Source organism: Triticum aestivum, chromosome 2B (genome assembly GCF_018294505.1).
Source record: "Triticum aestivum cultivar Chinese Spring chromosome 2B, IWGSC CS RefSeq v2.1, whole genome shotgun sequence".
NCBI classification, from domain to species: Eukaryota; Viridiplantae; Streptophyta; class Magnoliopsida; order Poales; family Poaceae; genus Triticum; species Triticum aestivum.
The window spans coordinates 684,672,225-684,679,378 of NC_057798.1; the positions used below are offsets into that span (position 1 = coordinate 684,672,225).

General features: G+C 47.5%; 1 long non-coding RNA gene across 1 annotated transcript; it reads left to right on the forward strand.

The window, feature by feature from the left end:
* Window positions 1-694: 694 nt before the first annotated feature.
* LOC123042072 (uncharacterized) lies at window positions 695-4,124 on the forward strand. Its single transcript, XR_006418700.1, has 3 exons — window positions 695-754; window positions 3,867-3,943; window positions 4,087-4,124. It is a non-coding gene; the product is annotated as an uncharacterized lncRNA (long non-coding RNA).
* The last annotated feature ends 3,030 nt before the right edge of the window (window positions 4,125-7,154 follow it).

Below are 7,154 nucleotides of genomic sequence, written 5' to 3' on the forward strand. Positions count from 1 at the left end.
GAGATCTCCAGGATGGGTGCTTGTCTTCTCGGAAGAAGGAGACGATGAAGGATGCAGAGAGGGAAGGCAACGTGGTGTGTTCTTGCTGCAAAGTTCTCGTACATATTTTTCTTGCTGCAAAGTTCTCGTACATATTTTTCTTCTTGGTAGGAAGGCAACGTGGTGTGTTCTTGATGATGATCGAAGAAGATCGTGTTAGCTGCTGTTTAAGGGACGACAGCCAAAGAAGAAGAAGATGATTGCTATGTTCTGCTGGATCAGGATTCTGGAAGACCACGAAGAGGAATAAGACAAGCAGGCACATGTGTACCATCATGAGCAGCAAAACAATGAGTAAACCCAAGAACAGTAAAGGGGATTATGTTGGCTGTGACTACAGTAGCGTGACAGATCAAGCGAGCTAGGTTGTGCCATCTCTGGTCCTCTCTCTTCAAACGGTGGACACCGGGTGCTTACGATCGACGTGACGGCGGCAGTGCAAGAGCACAGTGTAGCTGGTCTGAGAGTGGCGATGGACTCATTGCCCGTTGCTACTATATCATCCAAAGTAGTGGCAGGGCGCAGCGGCATGAACGGCTCAGCCTCTGCCTTGTTCATCCCATTACCACAGAGGTGCTTTAATTACTGACACATCTGTTCTTATTATGCAACTGCAGGTGATTTCTCATCTTTCAACTCGGTCTATTTTACTCATCATACATGGAGAGAGTTTATACAATGTTAGATGAAGAGTTGGCGGTGCCACGGTGCCAAGGTTTGCTTCTCAAAACTGATAAGATCACATGATGCTTTTATATGCTTATTATTAAATCACGGGCAAATAACCCACTTCAACCCGCGTGATAATTATGCAGTGAACAGAGCTTTTGTGTAAATAAACTACCCAACTTTGTCAAGTGAGGTAATAGAGCAAGTCTTTAATTTGTAATTAGCTGTTGTTCAGATTTCAACTAGCGCTTCATACAGAACAATTTTGAGAGCAACTTCCCGCAAAAAAAATACATCAACAATAATTGTTGGAACCCTGAAGGTAGTTCCATCGAAGTTTGTGAGTATATTTGCAAACCTCTGTCTATCTATGAATACTATTGTCGAGATAGTTTAAACCATGTTGTTGGCTTGCTACAATGCTCAATGGTTTACCCTTGCTCAGATCAATTCTGGTGTGTTTGCAGTGGGAATGTGGGATGATGTATGAAGAGATAAAGAAAATTATGCTCGCGGAATATGAGTATGTAGTAACAGTTCTTTGTTATGGTTTGCCACAATTGTTCTGGTACATCTCATTGGTAGTTTATATGTAATGCAATGCCATTTTATAATTATCATGCTAAAAAGTAATGTTACATTAGACATTTTAACATAAATGAGTTGGACAACTCAGCCCACATTATATAACTATGTATATTGGGAAACAGCGTTTTGCCTCTGTGTCCAGATGAGCCGGTCATTCGTCAGTTGGAATCCGTGCCAAAGAGTTTTCGGTGGTGTTGGTGTTCGCCAGTAGTCCAGTACATCGAGTATAGAGCACCCGTGTATGCTGCAGGTGGTTACGGCGTACAGCGGAACTGATGGAACTATTTTGAATCCCGGTGGCTCTGTCTCAGGGTCTTCCTGTACTGATGGTTGAAAGATTTCCATGTGGTCTGTGACATGGTACAGATTTTTCGTTTCCTCATAATTGTGGTTAGATAATCATGGATGACGAAAGGCAAAAGGATTCCTTGCCTTCCAATTTATCAGTCGCTCACATACCGAGTGAATAGATTGCAATGTTCTGTACTTCTTATTTCTAATTGATTTCATTCTCTGATGGTTGCATTAACTTGCCAAATATTTCATCTGGCGGATGCATGGGAGGGGATATGCATCTACGGCTGTGCGTCTATGGTGGCAGTGGAACAGTCCTCACTATAAGTGATCTTAGATGGGGATGAGGTTAGCAATGAGGGCGAAAGATGATAAGGCTCCAGAATGTGGAGAGTTGTTGTGAAAGCTGAGCCACAAGCACCAGGGTTGTTATAAAAGGAAAACTCTCTCGAACCGGATGGAAATAATATTCCCGCACTACCGGAACAGGGCCCTATGCCGACGGCCATATATATGCCGACGGCCATATATATGCCGACGGCCCCCGTCGGCCTAGTCTGGGCTATGCCGTCAGCCACGTCCAGGCCGTCGGCGTAGTAAAGCCGTCGGGCTATCCCGAGCTATGCCGACGGCCCCCGTCGGCCCAGAAGAGTTGTCGGCTTAGCCCAAGTTACGCCTACTGCGGCCGTCGACATACATGGGTCGTCGGCATAGTTGTGGGCCCGGCGATCCCGCTCGTGCCGTGCGGTTAACGGTGTTCGATCTATGCCGACGGCTGAGACGGGAGGCCGTCGACATAGATGCGTTTACCACGTCATCGATCCGAGGCGCACCGACCATCACCTATGCCGACGGCTACCGTCGGCATAGATGCCACATCACCGAAAACAACGCCAATGGCTAAATTATGCCGACGGCTATCCCACGGCCGTCGGCATACGCACCTATGTCGACAGCTATACTACGACGACGGTCTGACACATCTACGCTGACGTGATCTACACCGACGGGGCTATACCGACGGCAGCCGTAGGCATAGATCTATGCCGACGGCCCTGGGCCGTAGGCATAGCCCGCGAGCCCGGTAGTGCTGGTAGGTACTGTTGAGAGATGATAAGCTAGCTTCCAGCTGAATATTGCACCGTTCCATAGTTTTCCAGCTGAATGGTGGTGGTGGTGGGGGGGGGGGGGGTTAGCCCTGTTGCGGCTGTCTGGTAGACAACAACGGGAGCAGAGGAGTCGACGGCAACGCAAGTAGAGTGGTCGACTAAAAAAATAGTCACGTCAGTCGATAACAAAATGTTTCCCTCGGTTTTGGTGGTAAATGTAGTGGTTATGATCCGTCTATAATATAATGCCTTGAGTAGGTTGGATGCCCAGTGATACAAGTCAAATGAGGCATTGTCAAGCAAAATAGCAAATTCCGCATAGACAGAAGACATATGTATATTGCACTGAACTAAGAACTATTATAGCGTGTATAACTTGGACATTGAATCTTTTTTATTGATGTTTGGAGTTAGCGAGGTTGGAGCAGTCGACTGGACAAGGTAGAAAAGGAGGAGGATCAAGGACGAGAGTAATGATTTAAGGGTTAGAAAAGTTGACAATGCCATCTTATGTGTATGAGGATTTGAAATTATTTGTTCGACATGACTGATTTTAAACCGCTATAATTTATATGCTGCGTTGCAACGCACCATCGCCGCCCAGACGGCCACCACCGGATGCACGCAATAGCCACGCTAGGTATCCTCAACCGCTGCCTCCGCTGTTTCTGGAGGTACCATGATTCTCTTGTATGTAGTTCTGAAATTTTAATTAGATGGTCCTTGAAGTATTTAGAGATATAGTGCACTATCTTGAATCGATACACATTCATGTGCCACTGTTTCTAGGGGTAGCCCTCTAATTAGCAAGTGGTTTGTCATGTGTGTGTGATTATGACAGAAATTTGAACAGTGTCAATTTATCTCATAAATAAGTATTCACTCTTACAGCACCACCATGCATATTTTTTCACGTTTTCAACAGTGCATCTTTCAATTTTCATTTGCATAACCATGCATATATGGTGTATTGAATCAGCAAATGACATTTAAGTGCTTATTAGTTGTTGTATGAACATTTTTAGCTTTCATTAGCCCAATTAGTGCTTTGCACCGATGCTTCCTTTGTGGCCGGCAGACAACTCAGACAAATGCATCATTATCATTTTGTTGTGATGGTTTTGTCAAAAAAAATCAAATGAATTGATCCCGTTTTTCTTTGTGCAGAATTGCCTGAGATGGTTAGTGATAGTGAAAGTTATGATGACAGATAATTACTCCTCCAAGAAGAAGAATCAGAAGAGGTATACTAATGTCACTTTGTTTAAAATCTCTCCATACATTTATCCTATATCACTAAGCTCCCTGGGGAAAATTCGCTCAGGAGCGATTCAGGCATCGATTGGCCTGGACTCCGATTTTGACCTGGCCGTCCACTTTGTGTCAGCTGGCTATTTGTGGGCCTTTTTCGTCAGTGGTAAGTTGACATGGGCCTGTCTGTCGGTGGCTGACGAAAGGCGGTTCGAGCATGATGTGGTCGTCGATGAGGAGCTTCTGGATGTCGCCGGTGCCGGCGATCCTCGAGACAAGCGCCGGCGGCGGTGCTTGGGCAGCAACAATCCGAGCATGAGGAGGTCAGAGTTCGCTATCAAATCCGCTACATTTATCTTGGATCCATGCCCAGCGTCTCAAACTGGCTAGCAATTTATTCAAAGGATGGGCGAAATCATGTCACCTCAGCTTGCGATGCATGTGCCTGCTAGGAATTGGGATCGATCCATTCTTTGCTCCGTTTCTGTCCAGATTTTCCTGTCTTGATTGATTTTGCAAATTTTCCTCTTTGTAGCCACCGCGTGAAATGAACCTATCATTGTGCATGGTCGCAGGAGTCTCTGCAAGTTACTTGCTTGTTGATTCTGCATATTGGAATAATAAGTAACTACTTTGTGAAGTTTTTCTAATTTCGAATGTTATAGACAGCTAGAAAGACAGCCCATTGTACAAGTTGTCTATATCGATATCTAGAGATGATATGGAAAGCCTCTACAGATAGATACTATCTAGAATATTGTTCTTGCCCTTATTGCTGTAGGTCAAAGGCGTCGTGGTGGCGCATTGGAGCTGGAGGAGGAGGCGGGCCAACGCTAATTGTGCTCAAGACGTACGAGATGGTGGACAGCCCATCGACGGAAACAACGGTCTGGTGGAGTGACAGTTGGACACGGCCTTCGTGGTTTGGTGCTCGCTGGAGTTCGCATCTTCAAGCACAGAAATTTCTCCAGTTTCATCCGTGAGCTCCCCCCACCCCCCCCCCCCCACCCCTCTCTTACTAAATCCCTATGCACCCCAAGCAATCTCGGTCAAGTTTGTGCGCATTTGGGATTTAAGATCTGTGCATGTGCGGGGAATTTATTAGTAGGAGTTGGGCTAGGTTTTATTTGTCAATTTTACTAGAGAATTTGGCATTAGATTTTGATCTTGGGTGGGGGCGAGGGTCCTCAAATGTCTGTTGTGGTGAAATGCTACTCCATTTTTACTAAAAACTAGCGGGTGCACCCGCGCATTTGCGCGGCTATAATTTTATGGAGAATAAATGTACTATTTTCCTTATTTGTTGCAAATTTATATAAAAGAGATATATTATTCATCTACATTATAATAAACATTGATATTTAAATTGCTACTGGGTTTCCAGACAATGTTTTTTATATAAAAAATGTATGGTTGGTGGTTCTGTGCCGTAGACACACATAGCTGCCTTGTGCATGACCATCTTCCATGGCTCGTCTTATCCAGTTAGCTACATGTCCAATTTGAGTATGTATCTCTCTTTCCTCTTTACATTGAAGTATGCCACACAATTTATTTTTGCAAATTCTTTTATAGAACTTATTTACATGATATATATGTTAGAGTAGTCATTATGGTATACGACTTCTAGTCCAAGTCAGTTTTGTACCCCTACCCCAAGTCGGTTTGTACCCTCTTATATACTCTTATATGCCGCACCAAACAATCAATAAGCAACAGTTTTATTCAGCTTTCATGGTATCAGATACCGGTCCCAGGGTTTAGGGTATGGCTCCGCCTACGCCACCGCAGCCGCCGCCGCCCGGCTACTTCGAGCGCCGGGCCGTGCTCATCGCCAAGGCTGCCAACGCCGCGGCCGCTTCTCTCTCGGCCCTCACCATAGCTCCACAAAACTACCCTGCACCCATCCTCGCCGCACCAATATCTCTTGCTGACACAATCTCCAACGTCAGCCCGTACATCCCCATAGTTCTTGATCTCGCCGCCCACAACTACTACCATTGGAGACATCTCTTCGATCTCCACCTCGTCCGCTGCAACCTGCACTCGCATGTCGCCGCCAACTGTCTTCCCCGCCCCGACGATCCACAATGGTTGAAAGACGATCTCGCGATCGTCCAGTGGTTCTACACCTGCATCACCACCGAGATCTTCAACATGCTCGATCACGACGGCGCCACCGCTGCCAACATGTGGCACTCCCTCCGTCAGCTCTTCCAAAGCAACACTGACGCTCGGAAAAACGCTCTCCACACCGAGCTTCGCAATATGGTGCAAGGAGACGCCCCGGTGAACATGTTCTGTCAGCGCGTTAAGACCATTGGTGATGAGCTTTGCAAACTCGGCGATACAGTCAGCGACTCACAGCTAATCAACATCATCGGCGGCGGCCTCAGCGAAGACTTTGACAAGCAAGCCTCGTTCATACCGATGATACGGCCTCCTCCTACCTTCACTGAAGTTCGTTCCCTGCTACAACTCGCGGCGGAAACACAAGCTCGCAAGGACTCTCGCCCCAAGGTCTTTCATGCTACGGCTCGTCCTCCTCCACCGTCTACACCAGCGCCGCCTTCCATGCCGGCTCCTGCCGCCGGCCCGTCCGCATCATCATCTGCTCAACCGCCCCCAGGCTGGCATCCTAGTCCGAACTACCGCGGCAAAAACCCTATCTACAGGCCGTCGTCGACTCGTTTGGTTCCGCCTACGACATCACCAGCACTGAGTCCTGCACCACCCACCAGTCCTCCATCTGCGGTTGCATGGCGGCCTCCTCATGATCCATGGACGAGGCTCGTTCAGGCATGGCCCATGCCCTGGTCCGCTCCATCCGCCCCCGGTGCTCCGCCGACATACTCAGGTGCCTGGCAACCCGGCCTTCGGCCGCCTACTGGTGCTCCCGGGGTTCTCAACCCCCGACAGTGGGCCAATGCCTATGACGCCGCCCCGACGTATGCTCCTTATGGTCATTACACCACCGACGGCGGCGCCTACTGTTGGGGAACGTAGCAGAAATTCAAAATTTTCCTACGAGTCACCAAGATCTATCTAGGGAGAAACTAGCAACGAGAGAGAGGGGAGTGTATCTACATACCCTTGTAGATCGCTAAGCAGAAGCATTCAAGAGAACGGGGTTGAAGGAGTCGTACTCATCGTGATCCAAATCACCGGAGATCCTAGTGCCGAACGGACGGCACCTCCGCGTTC